Source organism: Delphinus delphis, chromosome 2, assembly GCF_949987515.2.
Source record: "Delphinus delphis chromosome 2, mDelDel1.2, whole genome shotgun sequence".
Taxonomy (NCBI): Eukaryota; Metazoa; Chordata; class Mammalia; order Artiodactyla; family Delphinidae; genus Delphinus; species Delphinus delphis.
In genome coordinates, this window is record NC_082684.1 from 165349025 (window position 1) to 165368956 (window position 19932).

A 19932-nucleotide genomic window follows, 5' to 3' on the forward strand; every position below is an offset into this window, starting at 1 on the left:
GGATCGGCAGGTACTTTTAACAACTGCCTCTCTTTCTCTAAATCATGTTCACTCGGTGTCGCTTCTCCTCTAATGACTTGTTTATGTCGATATTTCAGTTTGCTGCCTATTTGTACTTAAAGCCACAAAGATACATCTTTCCTAATCTGGAAAATGGGGATAGTAAGAGTAGCTACTCCTGAGTTTGCAATGAGATAAATCAAGTGAACCCCTTCAGAGGAGAGAGGGAAGCACAATATTCTAGGGGTGCTTTTGAAAAAGAAAATGGAAAAAAAAGCATTTGTAATCCAAATAATATCACTTTGTACACATGAAATGAGGTGGAAACAAACAAAACATACCAAAAGCAAAAACCCTGCATTCTAAAACTGGGACAAATGATTCTAATGAATGAACTCTCTTCTTCAAAGTGGTTCCCTCTGAACTCATAAGACATAACCCATAATACAGTGATGCTGTTTTGACCCAAAAGGTGTTGGGATTTCTTCTTTGAAAAGGCTTTTAAGGACCTTGTTGCAAATACTAACTCTTACGGCAAATATCTTTCTACTTCTTGACTTTTAATTTAATATTGTTTGTAATTTTTGACATACAGATGGTCTAAATGCTTATGCAGCTACATCTATATATCTTGTATTTCGTAGTTTTTTTCCCCACTCAAAATCCCTTATTTAAGGGACTCATATTTTCTTTTAGTTCTTTCACAGTTTCGTTTTTACATTTGTCCGTTTGATCCATCTGGGATGTATTTCAGTAAATTGTATGAAGTGAGCATCTAATCGACTAAATTACTGGCCAGTTTTGAATAATCTACGTCCTCCTCGTTGGTGAAGCTTCATTTATTGGCATATTAAATTTTCTTTCAGGGCTTTTTCTGAACTATTAATCTATTTGTCAAGCTTTTCTCAGTAGTTCAAAATCATTGTAATTATTGTGGCTTTATAACATGTATTAACATCTGGTACAGTGACTCTCCTATTATCATTCTTCCTTTTCAAAAGTATTCTGGCTACTCTCCTGCTTTTTCTTCCAAATGGAAATTAATTTTTTTCAACTTAAAAAAAATCTTATTAGAATTTGGGTTAAAATCACAAACAAAGCACTAGATACATTTATCTAGAAGCATAACAGATTTCTCAATCTATTTAAATCTTTTTGCTTTCATGCTTTTTCTCTTCTCTCTTTTTTTGTATCAGTCCCTTCCAGGTGTTGCCAATATTATTTATATTTTAATAGAATCTTTAAAAAATACATATTTCCCTACAGGTTATTACTGGATCTGGAAAAGTTACTGGTTTTTAATAGTTATTTTATAATAGCTTTTTAATCATGTCTTGAGTTTTCTAGGCAAAAGTATCATCTGCAAATAAAGGTAACTTTTCTTCTGCCTTCAATATTTTACCTATTTCTGTTTCTTGTCAGAATTATTTCAGCATAATTTTAAAGGATAGTACTGATAGCGGGCATCTTTATACCTGATTTTAATGAGAATGTCTCTCCTGTCATATCATTGAGTATGGAAATTTAAAAATACACATGAAAGTAGATTGAATAGTAAAATGAATTCTCACGTGCTCATCACCTACCCTCAACGATTATCGATATTTTTGCAAACATTTTTAGAGGGATTATAAATTAACCCAGACTAATTTTTAGATGCTAATTTGGAAATATCTATTCAGAAATGGATCCAGCAATTCCATTGCTAGGCATTAATCCTATACTCAAGGATACTCAGTGTAACTGTATAGAATTGCAGAAAACTAGAAAATGTTCCCCAATAGGGGAGTGAAAAATTATGGCACATTCATATAATATGTGAACTGCTACATAATTCACATATTCATATAATAAGTTATGAAAATTTTTGGTAGATCTATGTGCTGATATGGGACGGTGTCCAAGTTATTGTATACAATGAAAAAAATCAAGTGCAGAACAATACGTATGGTAAGATTCTATTTGTTTTTTTCAAAGGGATGGTCATATGCTTTTATGTTCATGGAAGATTTCTGGAAGGACATGTAAGAAACTGTTAATGAAGGTTATGTCTGGGAAGGAGAATAAAGAGTGATGATGGGAGGGTGAGGAATTACTATACACTTTCTCTTGTTCCTTACAGTTTGGCTGTCTTACCATTAGCATTATTATTTTTATAGAACCTTATTAAAATATATGATGCTGGCTATTGGTTTAATATTTACTAAGAGGTCTTTTTAAAAATTTAGTTGTTGTAATCAGGAGTAGGTGTTAGATTTTTATCATCTATTGAGATAACAAAGTTTTTTCTTATATGGCCTAAATGTATGATTTGTTATTTCAATTATTTTCCCATTATTAAAATATCTTGGCATTTCTAGGATAAAAGCTACTTGATCATGTTAAAAATTACTTATTTCATTGAATGTAATTTGCTGATAGTTCTGGGGGGAATTCTGGCATTTTATTTCTTATGTGACTTCGTATTTTTTGGCTATTCTTTTTGTACCACAGTTGATAGGTTTTATAATAATTATATTTGCTTCATAAAATGGATTAAATTTTAATATATTTATGCATGCAGAAAGGGAATTACATGTCCTTCAAAATTTCCAAGAATTTGCCTATAAAATCTCTAGGGTGAGCCTTTTTTGACTTCTCTAGTTTTGATCTACTTAGTTTTTCTAACTTCTTCTTGATTAAATTTGGGTGATTTATGTTTTTCCTGGAAAAAACATACATTGGCATATAGCTAACTATACATAGTATTCTCATATAATCCCCTCAGACTTCTCCATATCTGTTGTCTCCTTTCTCCTTTATAATTTTATTTATATTTTCTTTTTTTAATTAAATAGATTTGCCAGATAGTTCTCTACTTTCTTATTTTTTTCCAAAGAACTACTTTTGGAATTGATCAATAATTGTGTTTTTTGTTTTCTCATTCATTAATTTCTGCTTCAATCTTTTCCTTAATTCTCCTTTTCTAAGAGTTTAATTTTTTAAAAAGTATCACTCCGTTCACTTATTATTTTTTCGTGTTCAGTTTTCTCCTGCTAAACAATGTTCCTCAGCTTGGTTTGGTTTCAAATGACTGCAGGGTTATTTCTAAAAATTAAATCCACTCTCAAAAGAGAAAGATTTGCTATCACTGATGATGTTATTTAAAAGAAAGTGACTCAGTCTCTTTCAGAACTCTAAAGAATTCTAAAAATGTTTGAGTAACGACAACTGCAGCAAAGCTTATGACCTATTCTGAAAAGGCCAAGACCTATTTGTGTATATAAAACCTAGAACGTTATCTGCCCTCATATATTCGGAAAGAGTCAAGTGCTAGAATTTAAAGAGAAGCTCTCACATTTGCTTAATGGGATGTCCTCTGATACCGCATGTCTATAACCTAAGATATTAAAAAATTTTTTTTCTTTCTGTGAAAATTTATTTAAATACATTATGTGTGCAGCCTGGCTTTGTGTTTGTCTGTGATTGAAATTAACCCCAGATAAAACATTTTTCGAATGTAAAGATTAGAAATTGTTCACATGATAGGATGACAAAGTTTTCTCTGCAAAAATCAATTCATTATGATGATGTAGATAAGGCAGAACATGTTTTTAAAAATAACTTTTAAATGCTCTGGTACACCATATTATAAGCAATAAAAATGTCTCTAATAAAAAAATATATTGTGCCAATAGAAAGGTAGATTTGCAGGTGTGACCTCTGCCAGCATATGTAGCAGATCATCATCAGAGCCACATGTTTGTAGATTATGTAACAGTGTTTAAGTGGCCAGGAAAGGGAGGATTTTGTGGTCAAGAAAGTGGAAATGTCCTATTTAACATATGACCCTGGCCAGTCTCATCTCAAATTACTGTTGATCAAGTTACAGATGGTTGGCAAGCCAAGTGGGAGGGAAGAAAAAGGTCTGACAACCCTGCAATAAACAGGAGGCCACAAAGCCAGTGGCTGTTATCATTAAAAATACAAACTTACTCGTCTTCAGTATTTAAAGTAATGCAAAGAAAAATTGTTTTGCAAAGCATTCAGGAACAGAAGATGTTCCTGTAAGTGGCTTTAACATATCCTTCCCTAATAATAAGATTTTAGCAAAGATAGAACATGGCTTTATGAATGAACCAAAAAACATAACCAGACCCCCCGACAAACTGACAGCTTTATGATCATGATTGAAAAGGATTTTCTTGGGTTTGCACTCACATGCATCTCAAGTTTTTTAAGCTTCCAAAACATACAAGTGCCTGTGCTCTAGGAACTTACTCGTGAGAGGAAACACCACTAGGAACTTATAAATGGAAAAACAAATTTTTTCATCTCTACTAACTCACAAAGAGGTATGTGTATATAAATGTATGTACTTAGTATTGGTTTCAGCTGGTTGCTTTTTCAAGTAGCAGTTCAGGGCTAATAGGACAGTACGCCAGAGCCAAAAAGAATCTTAATTTTGTTTGCTATTGTGGCTGTGAAATTTTCAGTAAAGCACAGAGTGAAAGACCAAAGGCTGCTAAAGGATTACCTAGAAAGCAGAGCCTGAGGCCAAGTTTAAGCGCTAAGATTTTATTAGAAGGTGCAATTCCAGGGCATCAAGGGTGAGGGGGAAGGCAAAGGAAAGCAAATGGAAAGCGGTGCTTCACGAGAGAAGTACGGCTGATTGCTCAGTCCCCAGGGACACCTTCCCGTCAAGCCATGCAGAACCATCACGTCTTGGGACGAGCTGCCTATGGAGAAAAGGGGAGAGGAGTTTATATGTTTGCTACTTCTTGCTCTCTGCCCTCTTAGGTTGTCCTCTGTGGTGTAAGTTTGCCTCGTGGGGCTCCAGTGCCCCACTCTTCTGGGCGTGTCTTCTGACCCTCCCAGCAATTGCCAAGGAGACGAGAACAAGCTGAACCTCAGGGTTTTTCACCTGAGTCTGGGACTGGTGGGAGGAGCCGGTGCCTCCGACCGACCGACCGTCAGAATCGGACTGCGGGGGAGACGGTGCTGAAGCCTGACCCTCACCCACGGGGAGGCTGTTCTGAGAGGAAACCACAGCAGTGGACGCCAGGCCTCCGCACCGAGCTAGAGGTTAAGATGAGGGTGGAGGTGGGACTGAGCAAAGCGGCGAGGCGCACAAGCTGGGTCTGGTACCGTGCCTCCTTCGAGGGCCAGAGCTGGTCCTGTGCTGATGTTCACTCCTAGGGGAGGAGGAGCCCACTCAGTTCAGAGATTGCACGCGTTCAGCTCTCAGATTTTGTAAATGTAATTATTTGCCACCAAACGGTCCCACGTTCCTCGACTACCCTTACCCACTACTTTAACTCTCCCCCCGCCCAAGATCGTTTGAGGTGTAATTTGAGTGTAATAAAATCCACCCATGTGAAGGTGCAGAGCGTTGAATTTTGCACACGTCCTCAACATCCACTCCCATCAAGGCGTGGAATTGCGCCATCACGCCCACAGTTCCCTCCTGCTCCTCTGCCTCCCATCCTCTCGCCTCTTTCATCTCCACAGTTTTGCTTCTTCTACAATTTCAGATAAACGCAATCGGACCCGCTAAGGTCTTCCGCGTTTACCTCTCCTCCCGCCCCCAGCATAATGTTTTTTTAGATCCATCCGCGTTGCCGTATGTATTAATACTGGGCGTTTTTTCACTGCTCGCTCTGTTGGAGAACTTCACTCTGTGTGCTGAACGCCGGGCATTTTACCTGCATTCGCTCACTGGGAGCCCTCACAACCACCCTGCTTCCCAGCACAGGGACACGAGGCTGGCGGCGCCCGGCAGGGGAGCTTGGGAGGGGGCTCCGGGCCGACCCCGGCCAGTCAGGCTGCCACGCTCGCCGCGGTCCGGGGCCCGACTCGCGGCACCTGCTGTCCGGCTGGAGAGGGGGACAGCGGGCCCGGCCGTGTACAGCCGCGGGCCAGACAAACCCCCACTCCCGGGACGGAGGCCCTGCCAGGGCGCCTGTAAGGCCGGAGAGGCCGAACCCCTCCAGCCGCCGGCCTCCAGGGCCTCCTGCTCTCGAGGGACGGCCCGGGGGCTCCGGCCACCAGCACAGGCTGGGCCGCGGGCGGTCGACGCGCACGAGAGCGAGGAACCCGCGTTTCCGCGGACGCGTCACGGCGGCCGGGCTTCTCACCGCGCGCCGTTTCCCTCCGCGCGGACGGCACTACTTCCCGCGGGGCGGAGGAGTAGTGTCGTGGACGAGGGGAGCGCGGGCTCGGCCGGTGCACGCCACGGCCCGAGGGAGGCCGCCCCGTCCCTGCCGCTGCAAAGGAACGAGCGGGAAGAGTGGTCCCGAGTCGTTTTCTCCTTCTCCGCGCCCTCCTCGCTACGACAGCCCGCGGAGACCGGGTTTGAAGGACAGGGTGGAAACAAAGATGCCGGTCCTCTGCCCTTTGGCAAGGCGCGGCCTGGCCGCCGCTATTGTCTGGCTGCCTGACGGAGAGCAGCGGCTCTCTTTTTCTTCTGCCGAACGTGGTGCCCCTTCGGCGGCAGCGGAGGGACTGACGAGGAGGCTTTGTCTGCGGGAAAAGAGCTGTGGCGAAGCGGCGCCCCCTTAATGGCCGCCGGGCCGCTCTCCGCGGGCTCCGCTGGCGATGTTTTCTGTGTCAGTTAAACCCGGGAAAGTCTGCTTTTTCCTTCCTGACATTTTCATTCTGATTAGAGTCTTGGAGTTTGAGGACTGCCCTCCGCCTAAACTGACTGCATCTCCTTTAGCGATTCTGAAACCTGATGAGACCTTCTCTGTGGACTCTTAGCGCACATCTTTTCTTTTGCTCCCTCAGAAAGAATTGAATTGGGAAACCGTGGAGGTGGGCGAGGCTCACCCGGGCTTGCAGTCCTGAGATGTGTTTGCTGAGTCCACCCTGGTGCCTCAGACGCAGGCCTCAGGAGACGGCTGTGCGGGTTAAAGTTATCTGGGGATCCCGTTAGTCTGTGTTTTTTTCATGAAAATCCAGGGAAACTGCCTGACCAGAGAAGGTGGAGGCAGCTGAGCCTCAGAAAGGGGCTTCCAGTCCGCAGCGAAGGCGTCTATTGTTTGGTTACGCGACAGCCCTCAGTGACGGAAGAGAGGGCAGGAGGGTATTTTTCGAGAGCACCGAAGTCCCGCTTGGGCTCGCAGCTTGTGACTACTGATCTCCCCCTTTGTTTCCCTTCGTAGCCTTTCTTGCCACCAGCTAGACGTTGCATATTTTACATACTTATTGTTTGGCTTCTCTCCGCCACTTGATCTAAACCTGGGAGAGCCCGGAGGTGTTTTGTTCACTGGGGTTCCCTGGAGCCTAGCACGGTGCCTGGCAAAGTACTGGCGGGGCGGGGTGGGGGGGACTTCGTAAATAGTTACTGACTCAGTGAATGAAAAACACACATGGCACATTATTTAAAGGCATTGTGAGAGAAGCACGAAAACGAAAGCCACGTGACACAAGAAAAATTGATCTCTTCAGACCTGCTCTTTTCGTTTCGGAGCAATCATTGGTGAGGAATAGCCGAGAGATAGTGATACCCCACTATTACGTTTTCCAAAGGAGAATAATGAAAGAAGTGAGCTTTTATGTCTAGGGTGCTTTCCACTTCATTCTAGAGATTAATTCTCTGAGGTGAGCCCAACAAAAATCTATGAGGAAAATGGAAGTCCTTTTTTTCTTTTTTACTAGTCGTAGGTGACCCTCGGACACATGCTCAACCCCATCTGGGAGTTTAGGTGGCCTGTCATGAGCAAGACATGGGGCTTTGGGACATTCAGAACACAAGACGGACCTCAGTGAGCCCCACGTAACTATTTTTCTGTGCTGGACCCACAATGTCATGTCTAGTACATGAAGACACACCTGGGGAGTGTGTTTCACACGAAAATTAGCTGGCTAAGTCCTTCTGCTCTCTGAACACCCTTTCATCCCCACAGGATGCTGATGCATAAATGATGGATTAGTTTTGAAGGAAGTGAAAATGGGGTGTTTTGAAAGTGAAGAGGATCAGAACAGCCAGCTGCTCTAAGGAATTACCCCTGTCTCAACCTCCGTTTCTTTGGAACTTTTGGTTGGGAAAGAGCTACACCTTGGCCAGGAAAGTTTATAATATATGTCAAAGTATACCTGACAGATTGGAAAGTCCTTCACACAAAAAAATAAGTTTAAGATCTCATATATTAATGCCTCAGCCAACCAGTAATCATATCATCCTGGTATGCAAAACTGGAGGTATCCTGTAAGATCATTCATTCATTCAACAAGTATACTATATTAAGATCATTCATTCATTCAACAAGTATACTATATTTATTATTATGTGTCATGCCTTGTTCTAGATGCTGCAGATACAGCAGTGGAAAAAAAAAAAAAAGACAAAAATCCCTTTCCTTGTTTTATATTGTTCTACTCCCAGACCCCTTCCATCTTTTCACTACATCTTTTTTCTTTACTTGTTTTCACCTTTCATTTGCCATCTACTTTACCACTTTTTTTCAAAACATTTCTATTTTCTGCCCCTCACTTCATCCAAAATACGAACATATCAAATAAAAATACATGATGAAATACATTTTAAAACTCAAGTCTTTTTAAAAACCTAACTTTTTACCAAAAAATTCATTTCTAAAATTTTCCTTTTATGGCTATAATTTTTAAAAGTTTAAAAATGATTTTCCTGGTTTCCTTCAGTTGGCTATTGTATAAGTGAAGATAATTACTATTCAGTCAGCTTTCACCCTTCCATGAGAATGTTTCCTTCACCCAGCCTTTGCCTGACCATACTAATCTTACAATAAATCATACAGTAAAACATTATGTGGAGAATAGCAATATTAAACTTAAAAATAGAGGTGTTTCTTTTCCAGATTTTTTTAAAAGGAGTAAACTGAATGTTGGCTTAGAGATTCGGAATATAAACGTGCAACACGTTTCTAGTGCACAATACAGCACCAGAAGGAATTTTCTTAGTTGTACTAACTCTACTCTTTTTCAGCAGTTTTCTCTAAATTTTCTCCCTTTGATTCAATCCAAAATGCTCACTGACCCAAACGTTTCCTGAAGACTGTGGCTTAACTGCAATACTTCCCTTTCCCCGTTTCACATTTAAATCTGTTACGTTTCAAACTTGCTTACCATTCTTTTGAACAATCCCTATATTCCTGCTCATTCCCTTCAGCCTGAACTGAGGAAGCAGACCTCTCTCTCCTCCCTCACCTCCCCTCATCCCCACTGCCAACCCCCAGCTGCTCAAGCCTGGGGGTTAGAGCTGGATTACCCAACACGCTAGTGATTCTCAATCCTGGTTGGCATATTAGAATCAGACTTTAAAAAAGTACTGACTTCTTGGGCCTACCCCTGACCAGCGAGATTAGAATCTGTGGAGTTAGAGTCCCAGCGTTGGTATTTTTATAAAGCTCTCAAGGAGATTCTAATGAAAGCTAGTTTGAGAAACAGCGCAGTGGGCAGCTCAAGCATCTGTCTAAGGCAGCCACTCTCAAACTTCACTGCTTCAGAACACCTGAAAGGGCTTGTTAAAACGCAGATTGCGAGGTCCTGCACCCTGAGTTTCCGATTCAGTAAATTAGGGGTTGGGGCAGAGAATTAGCATTTCTAACAAGTTCCCCGGTGATGCCGCTCTACTGCTGGTTCAGGGATTACACTTTCAGAACCACTGTCCTAGGACACCGAGGAAAACAGGGGCACCAAGAAAAAATGAGGGGAAAAAAACCCCAGATGGATTGTATCTGATAGTTCAAACGAAGCTTCTAAGTAACTATCATGGTGCAAATCAGAAACGTTCTGAGCTTCTTTACCTTTATTTTATGGCTAGTATGATTTTTGATTTAGAGTTTTACTTGGGGAGATAGGACTCCCATAATTCTTTCTTTGCTAGAAGTGACTTCTAAAAGTCTTAAGTCTTACAGTTAAGTACCCCACAAGCCAATGCATCTCTTCATGTAAACCACAGCTTTCACCCTTCCATGAGAATGTTTCCTTCACCAGATTTTCTCTTACCATAATGAGTCATAGCCCACCATAAAGCATTTACGGAGAGTAGCAAAGTAAAACGCGCACGCGCGCGCGCGCACACACACACACACACACACACACACACACACACACGCACCCCTCACTTTTCCCGACAAAAAGCTGTAAGGCTGAAATAGTATTTATCTTGTCTTCCAGGTGATAGGTGAATGTATCTTGCATGTTCAACCCTGTGACAGAGAACCTGACCCATGGAGGGCATGCAAATGTCATTGCAAGAGGACCTGTCAGAGTTATGGAAATGAAAGGTACTTTTGCCTTTGAATAACTCTTCCATCTGTTTTTGCACTTTATCTTCTGTCTACCAGCACATGAGGTATTTCTACTTTATATGGAGAATATCAGGTGCAGGAAGCTTTTAAACTTGCCCAGAACCATACAGCTCATTTGGTCTGAAGTGAGAGCTCTTTGCTCCCAAACTCTGCATTCTTTTCTCTAGAATATGCTGTAATTCAAATGCCAGAACACTGGATCTGAAGGAAAGAGGGAAAGAATCTGAGATATTTTTTATCACATAGAAGTGAAATCTAAGAAAAACACCCTACATTTTTCAAGTCCATGTAAGTAACAGGGTTAATATGTAGTTAGAAAGAATTTAGATGCAATTTATGATACCTTAGGGAAGAACAATCTGAAACGGGAGTAAGATGATAATGTGGATGAACCTTGAGGGCAATATGTTAAGTGAAATAAGTTAGAAAGAGAAAGACAAATACTATATTATTTCACTTATATGCGGAATCTTTAAAAAGCAAAGAAACAAACAAAAACCAACCTCATGGAGACAGAACAAATTGGTTGCCATTGGTGGAGGATGGGGGACTGTGAGAGATGGGTTAAGGAGATCAAAAGGTATAAACTTCCAGTTATAAAGTAATTGTCAGGGGTTGTAATGTACAGCATGGTGACCATAGTTAATTGTACTGTATTACATATTTAACGGTTGCTAAATAGTAAATCTTTAAAGTTTTCATCAAAAGAAAAGAATTCTATACTGTGTGGTAACAGATGTTAACTAGATTTATTGAGGTGATCATTTCACAATATATACAAATATGGAATTATTATATTGTACATCTGAAACTAATATAATGTTGTTTGCCAAATATGCCTCAATTAGGAAGAGAGAAGGAAAGAAAGAAAAAAGAAAGAAAGAAATGGGGGAGGGATGGAGGAAGGAAGGAAGAAAGGGGAGTAAGAGAAGTAGAAAAGATTTAAGGTAAAACACTGGTATGGTTAGCTAATAGTCCTAGAGCCTGAAAGAGGGGCTTCCCCGGTGGCGCAGTGGTTGGGAGTCCACCTGCCGATGCAGGGGATGCGGGTTTGTGCCCCGGTCCGGGAAGATCTCACATGCCGCGGAGCGGCTGGGCCCGTGAGCCATGGGAGCTGAGCCTGCGTGTCCGGAGCCTGTGCTCTGCAACGGGAGAGGCCACAACAGTGAGAGGCCCGCCTACTGCAAAAAAAAAAAAAAAAAAACAGGGCAGAAGACTCATTTTTTCAGTTAACTACTGTTGTGTTACAAGCCACCTCCAAATTTAGTGACTTAAACAAAGACCGTTTTACTTGCTCATGATTCTTTGGGTTAGGAATTCAGGCAGGGCTCAGTGAGGATGGCTCTTCTCTGTTCCATTTCCTCTTGACTGGGGTACCTCAGCTGGAGGATCCAGGGTGACCTCATCCACTTGTCTGGGCCTTGGCGCTGATACCTGGGTGGGGCACCTTGGTTCTCTTCCACATGCTTCCTCTCTCTCTCTCTCTCTCTCTCTCCCTGCCATGTGGTCACACATCATTCAGTAGTCTAGCCCAAGCATTTTTACATGGTGGATGTCTTCCAAGGAGTGAAAGGGATTACACAGCATCAATTTCACTGTGTTCTGTTGGTCAAAGCAAGTCCAAGGGCCAGCATAGAGTCAAAAGATTGGGATTCCACTCTTGATGGGAGAATGATACAGGCACATTGCAAAGGGAATGTGGTTCTGCTGATTGAAAGAAGCCAGACACAAAAGAGTACATTATGTATGATTCTATTTATGTGAATTTCTGGAAAAGGTAAACTGATCTAGAGGAAAAGAAAGTAAATCACTTGTTGCCTGTGACTGAAGGGCGGTGACAGCAAAAAAGCATGCGGGAACTTTTGGGGATGATAGAAATGTTCTGTACCTTGATTGTGGTGGTGTATACACAGGGAACATTTGTCAAAATGTGTGCATTTTATTACAACTATTTGGTAAAGTATAGCAAAAAAGTAGGAGGTAGGAGGGACTGTGGGACCATCTTCAGAAATAATCTGCTGTATATAAAAGCTGAGATCTGAAAGAACCTTTGAAGATCATCTGATCCAGTGTCTTCACTTTACAGATAAGGAAAATGAGGCCTAGAAAGAGGAACTTACCAAAGGATACTCTGTTAGTGACAACATCAGGATTGCAACCCAGTCTTCTGACCACAGGCTTCCTCTAATCAAATTGGGGAAAAGGATTCCCCAGGCCTGTGTCCCACTGAGGCCCACTTAGACGTAAGCATGTCTGAAAGTGAAGGCTGGACCGTTAGAGCTGTCAATATCCCTTTGTACTCCAGAAGTTTCCAGGAGTCTCCAGTGCTCAGATTTCTGCACTCTGTTCCTAGTTCTGAGAGACTATGGACAAGTTCCTGTAAGTCAGCGCCTGTAATAAATATGAATGGAGCAATATTTATACATAGACGCGAACACTGTGTGGAAGAAATAAGAGAAGAGCAGCTTTGCCACAGCTAGCTTTGTCTACTGCGCTGCCTCTGGGTTTTCTGCGAGGGTGCTGCCTGGGAACGGGCAAGGAGGTCTGTGGAGCTAGAGAAACGTTATTATTCACTTAGGTCTTACTAAAGTAATAAACCCACCTTTTAGGCTTGTAAGGTAAGAATTATTGCTAGCTTTCATAAAGTGCTCCACAGAGTAAGATAAGGTTGAAATAATAAAAAATAGTACTGCCACTCATAGTAATATGCAAATGTTAGAACATATTTAGGGAACGTGAAAAAATGAATACAGTTCATGCTCTACCTTTACTATACTGTCTTTACTCGGAAAAAACTATATCAAACCTTGTCCAAAGTGTCTCAGACATTTATCAGATGTATCCAACTCCTTTGGATGCCAAAGAACCTTTTAAAAATTATCTGTGAGAGATGGCAGAATGCTATGGTCCGAAATAATTTGCGGCTGGTACAGAAGAGAGTAATACCCTGCTGATCTTGAGCAATTACCCGGAGAACTACGGACTTGAACTGTGGAGGGACCCTGAACTTTTTGCTAACACGAAGTCACTTTTGGAATTAGTTACCATAACACTAAAAATGAATGATTCAGCAAGGGAAGTTTTTTCAAGAGAACATCACTCTGATAGATTTCTGAAGCTTGGAGTTTTCTTCATTTTACTTTTGGGTTGTTGTCATTTCCCCATTTTTCTGTTACCTGTATCTTAAAAATTATTGTATAGTAAGCATCTTATTAAGTGAAGGGACACTAATTTGCATCTTGAACTTGTGGTTTCTGTCTCAAAGCTGCTGTTTGAGAGGAGCCTGTTCTTTCACAAACTTGAAGGACAGTTGCAGAATAACTCCACTGGCCTAACACTAATGCCAGGTGGAAAGTGATGCATTTATGGAAATAATTCAAGCCAAAGAAATCTACTCTTGTTTGGATTACCCCAGCTGGGCAGTACTTTGCTCCTGAATGGATTCCCCTTGGGTTAAGTTGGGTTAAAGAGGGCAAAACAATATGGGATATGAGGGAATCAGCCCAGGGCTCTCGTAGAGTTTAACCTCAGCAATCCTATAAAACTTAGCTTGGTCTAGGCCAGGCATTCTCAACTAAAGACCTTTTTAAAAGTTACACTTTCACTCCGTGGTTGCCATGTTTTGAAATATCTGGATTACCCAAAATGTAGTAACCCTTGTAGCTTTTACTGAGGTCCATGCACATTTTGGTAAGGTTTTTTTTGATAGCACTGGGAACCATGGACAGATCACCCATACTACCGTAAGAGCTCAGGAACCCAGCATGATAGGAAACTCACGAGGGAGATCAACCAAGACTGCTAGGTCGTCTTCATCCCTGCCAACCTGGCTCCCACTTCCCACCATCACCACTGTTCCTCTGGAACCCATGGTGGTTTGAATCACCTCCTATTCACGCCATTGGTGAGGGAGGTGTTCACACCCTAGAGTTATGGGGACGGCCAGACACACAACCCCTGACACTGGACAGAAGAGATTGACAGTAGTTTATTGGTCACCTACACTCACAGCTGGGAGGAGGAGGACACTGCACACAGGGCCACGTGCAGGTTGCACTCGAGGATGGAATGAACGACCATGACTTGTGTGGGTAGGGCAGACTTCTTTGTAGCGCCAAGAGGGTGAAGTGCCCCCTGATTCCCATGGGAGGATGTGAGTGGCTTGTTTGAATTCTGAGGGCTGGCAGGGAACTGAAACCCACCACTCAGGGATTAGCACCTGGTCCATTTAATAAGGCGAGTTGTTTGGCTGGGGGACCTTATCCTCTGGAGCAGAGTGGGGAGGGGAACTTGTGGTTAGACCATTTGAGGTCTCCCATTTTTCCCCAGATGTCAAGACATACATAATATTGGGCCTTAATTTTAGGCCTTATGCCACAATAGCCAAGTCAGGACATTATATCTAGACCACCATGTACAATGTCCTCTTGTAACTGGGAGGGAAAATAGAGGTGGAGTGAGGCAAAGGGTGCAAGCCAAATCTTTCTAGTTAATACTTCCAGTTAGTCACCTAGCAAATGCTCACTGAATATCTTCACGTGCCAGCACTAGACCAGGCCTTGAGACTTACAGGTGAATGGAGCCCAGTCCTATTTTGAGAAAGTCAAATGGAGGAGAAACGGAGGACATGAGCATATGGTCATACTGAGCGACAGATGCAGGAGCCAAGATTTGTGCCTGTGCTATGAGAGCACAGTGATGGGGGCAGGTCATCCAGGGATGAGGGCCCGTGACCCCTGAGCTGGCCTTGAAGGATGAGTAGGGGTTTGCCAGTCAGAGAAGGGAGAGATGGGGGCATCATATCAGAAGGACCAGCATGACCAAAGGTGGAAATGATCACGACATGATAAAAATAAGTGACAAATAGTCCCGCAAGCAGGGGGAGGGGTGGGTGTTGTTAGCCTAGTGATTGGGGCAGGATTGACACAGCCTCAGAGAGGCAGCCTGGGATAGGCAGGAACATTGTACTGCGAGGGCCGCCCTGGAAGCTTCTGCTTCTGTCACCCTTCTTCCCCACATTTCCCTCCAGTCCTCTGCCTCCTGCAGGCATCTTGTCATATTGCAGAATCAGATTCTGCCCTTATCTTACTGGGGGCGGGGGTGATGGGAGCAAGATAAGAGGCGAAGAGAGGAGGGTGCTAAGGGGACCAGAATAAACTTCACGCTCCTGACCATCTCGCCAAAGGCTGCCTCTGAATACATGTGCAACGTATTGTGCCAAAGGTCCCAGGCACAGGCCAGGCTAGCTGGGCACTGCCCGAGCTCTGTCACGAGCGCTCAGGTCACCCGACCTCTCTCTCCTGCTGCTGCTCTTGGCATCTTCTCCACACTCTGCTTCTGCTCTCCTTGGCCATAACGGTCAACTCTGTAAAAGCCACAGACTCCTCTAGAGACTGAGGAGGCGGGAACCAAGCAGCTAATTTTCCCGGAGCAGAAATAAGGTAGAGGGAATTAAAGGTATTTTTATCCATTTCAGGAACTCTGCCATCAGCGGTCCTACTTTAGACAGATAGATCTTCAAGCTGTATTTATTTTCTTATACAATGTTCTGCTTTCACATGTGCTGATATCTTGGATTGGAAATTGCCTTCCCTTCATTTCTCCCTAGGTTCTCATCTGGAAAACTCCTACTCTTCTTTCAAAACCTAGTTCAAAAATCACCTCCTTAAGAAGCCTCCCTCTGGCAAGCTAGTTTCTTCCTTCTGGCACTCCCTTAGCAGCTATTTTACACTTTTTTAAAAACACTGAACACATTGATTATAATTCTGTTTGTATGTATTTTCTTCACTCTTATCTAAATTCCTGAGGCATCTTTGTTTCCATAACAACCAGCCATAACAGACATGTACATAGTAGGTATTCGGTAAAACTTAAATGAATAAAAAGCCAAAGAAAACATTAAAATAAAAATCATACATATGGATCAAGCTTCCAACTACCAATTTATAGAAAATAGAGTACAGAAAAAGATGTTTTTCTTTTCCTGCCACCCCAGGATATAATCAGCAAAATCCTGAGAGAAGAACCCCTTTAGGACAAACACCCCAGTTTCCTGGAAAATAAATTACAAAGGGGGAAAGAGAGTGGGAGGAGGACCAATAATTTAAAAGAGACTTAGGAGACCCATCAAACAACTGCAAAGCATGGACTTTACTCAGATCTTGATTTTTAAAAAATATTAGATTATGACACGTATGAGACCTTGGAAATTTGAACGCGGGACATTTGATGACTTTAAGGACTGATTGTTAATTGTTTCAGATGTGATAATGGTGATATGTTGATATGTTTACTTTGAAAAGAAAGTAGTCATTATATTTTAGAGATAAGTTCTGAAATGTTTATGAGTGAAATTATATGTCTAGAATTTGCTTCAAAATAATATGGGAAGGAAGAAGTGGATGAGAGTGTGAATGGGGCAAGTTTGGCCATGGGGTTGATGGTTGTTGAGGCTGAGTGATGGGTGGACACAGAATCACCCTATACATATTTTTATGTATGCCTGAACTTGTTATTGCATTATTTAAAAACAATGAAAAGTCTTTAAAATTCTTGAATGTTTTGCATTTATACTTCGCTGTACAGTAACTATTTGCTGTACAGTTTGCTGTACAGTAACTATTTTAAATAACAAAATTGAAATGATTACTCCTCACCTCAGTGTGAAAAAAAATTTGTTTAAGGGATGCATATCTGTGGTTTTATTGTGTATTTGTGCTAGAATATTTTCCAAAGGAACATCTTTATTTAAAAAAAATAAGTAAAGCCAGTTAGAAAGTAGAGGGCTTATATAGAGAACTTCACTTTCTTTCTTCTTTTTTTACAAATTTATTTTATTCAAGTATAGTTGATTTACAATGTTGTATTAATTTCTGCTGTATAGCAAAGTGATTCAGTTACACATATATATTCATTCTTTTTCATATTCTTTTCCATTATGGTTTATCACAAGATATTGAATATAGTTCCCTGTGTTATACAGTAGGACCTTGTTGTTTATCCATTCTATATATAATAGTTTGCATTTGCTCATCCCAAACTCCCAGTCCATCCCTCCCCTACTCCCCCTCCTGCTTGGCAACCAAATCTGTTCTCTATGCCTCTGAGTCTGTTTCTATTTTGTAGATAGGTTCATTTGTGTCATATTTTAGATTCCACATATAAGTGATATCGTATAGTATTTGTCTTTCTCTTTCTGACTTACTTCACTTAGATAATCTCTAGGTCCATCCATGTTGCTGCAAATGGCATTATTTCCTTCTTTTTTATGGTTGAGTAGTATTCCATTGTATATATGTACCACATCTTCTTTATTCATTCATCTGTCGATGGACATTTAGTTGTTTCCTCGTCTTGGCTATTGTGAATAGTGCTGCTCTGAACGTAGGGGTGCATGTATCTCTTTGAATTATGGTTTTCTCTGGATATATGCCCAGGAGTGGGATTGCTGGATCATATGGCAACTCTATTTTTAGTTTTTTGAGGAACGTTCATACTGTTTTCCATAGTGGCTGTACCAATTTACGTTCCCAACAATGTAGGAGGGTTCCCTTTAGAAATTCACTTTCTTAGCCAATTTTTGGGAACACATCTGTTTTTCAACATATATAGTTGAATCAACTACTAAACTATATTAATATTTATTGCCAGTTGCAGACAGTTCTCAGGTGCAAAGCAAATTTGGAAAAATAGTTTCTAAGCACAATCTCCAACAACTTTAGCAATAAGTAGATCTTAAAGTTTGTTCACTTCCATAAAGTCCAAAGTTCTATAAGTTAAACAGTGAGTTTCCAAGGGTGCTTATCGGTGTGAATAAACAAGGTGTGGTGATACTCAGACAGGCAGTTTTTGAAAAAAAAAAAACAAAGAAGAAAACCTTCATTGAGTCAGTTTGCACAATATTGGTTACTTAGAGAGAACATTTTATTATCTGTATCTTCAACATAATATTGCCTTCAATTTTTTTTGAGAAACGTCTTCTGAAACTTAAATATTATAAATAAAAATTTGGATTTTTTTTTTGTCAGATTTGCCTAAGTAATCTGGGGATGAGGGGTCATTTTCCTACTTCTGCAACTCTCACCCTGTGAATTACGGACACTCAGTCAGTTGGTCCTTGGAACCAATGGTCACCATTAAGTGTGTGTTTAGTTAACATAGCACTGTTATATGTAAAAGTTTAGTTTTTAAGTTAATTAAAAACATTCCTCAGTTTTTAATGTATCTTGAGATTTTTTAAGGTGTGTGTGAGTATTGCTGTATGACCAGGAAGTTTATTGAATGTCTACTGTGCCCCCTAATATGCTCAGTTGCTTTGAAAAGTCACAACTCATTCATTTAAACCTCCCCATATGCCTCAGGAAGAGTTTTATTATTTCCACTTTGCAAATGGGAAAAGTAAGACTCAGAGAGGCTAAGAGACTTGTCTAAGGTCACAGCTTGTAAGCAGTGCAGGGCGTCAAGTGTTGGCTACCCTGGTTTATACTCTTCTGCCCTGTGCCCTGTTTAATTGTCTTCTCCTCAAGGTTGTGAGCCCCTTGAGAGCAGTCTTTCATTAGTCTAAACATGGAAGTGGATGTTTAATAAATATTTGTTAGATGATCTCAGCAAGTCATCCAAGTGTCAACACCATACAGCTGTAACCTCCTTAGGCCAGGAGCTGGGGTTCTTGGCCCATATGTTCCAAGCTGGCCTTTGGGACTGTGTATGATTATACAATAACCACCTAAGAAAAATGTTTGAGAATATACCTGGAAGCTTAAACCTACATAAAGAAAAAGTGTGAAAAGGAATGATTCCAAAGAATAGGGTCCAGGTTGAAAAACATTGAGGTTTAAATTTGGAAAATGACAAATCGACCAGAAAGGTTGATACAGTTTGGTCTTCACTCTATAGTTTTACTTCAGAACAAGTAGAGAAATTAACAACCTACGGAAGAAAATTCCTAGAACACTGGGATCAAGTCAATACACCTGATGGTTCTGGAAGATAGGATTTTCAGAGGTAAAAATACAATAGATCACTCCCTGAACTCCCTTCCTCAGCCTGTGGGTGTCAACCTGACTTCCCTTGGCCAAGAAGGAATATTTCCCTAATGTGGCCTTATCTGTGGTATCAGTGCAGCCTCATCAGAGATGAGGCACTTAACTGAAACTGCCGTATGCTTTGACAAATGCGATGGTTAATTTTGTGTGTCAACTTCATTGGCCATGGGTTGCCCAGATACTTGGTTCAACATTATTCTGGGTGTGTCTGTGAGGGTGTTTCTAGATGGGATTCGCATTTGAATTGGTACACGGAGTAAAGCAGATGGCCCTTCCAGCATGAGTGAGCCTCATCCTCCATTGAAGGCTGAATAGAACACAAAGGGAGAGGGTGTAGAGAGAACTTTCTCTCTTTCTGTCTGTCTTTGAGTTGGGACATTGGTCTTCTGTCTTTGGACTTGGACACAGAGTGGAATTATACCATGGGCTCTCCTGAGTGTCCAGCTTGCAGACTGCATACCTTGGGACTTTTTAGCCTCCATAGTTGCGTGAGCCAGTTAGTTGTAATAAATCTCTGTCTCTGTCTCTTTTTCTCTCTCTGTCTCACTCTGTATATATCACATTGGTTCTGTTTATTCTGGAAAACCCAGGGCCAGTACAACAGGTGAGATGTTAAA

The 19932-nt window shown here is 41.5% G+C and overlaps 1 long non-coding RNA gene across 2 annotated transcripts; it reads right to left on the reverse strand.

The window, feature by feature from the left end:
- Nucleotides 1-4555: 4555 nt before the first annotated feature.
- LOC138413990 (uncharacterized) lies at nt 4556-6085 on the reverse strand. 2 transcript variants are annotated; one of them, XR_011246352.1, is made up of 3 exons: nt 5685-6085; nt 4999-5174; nt 4556-4718 (listed from the first exon to the last, which is right to left on the reverse strand). It is a non-coding gene; the product is annotated as an uncharacterized lncRNA (long non-coding RNA). The 2 variants fall into 2 exon arrangements; XR_011246351.1 differs by having other exon boundaries at nt 4904-5174.
- Between the last annotated feature and the right edge of the window lie 13847 nt (nt 6086-19932).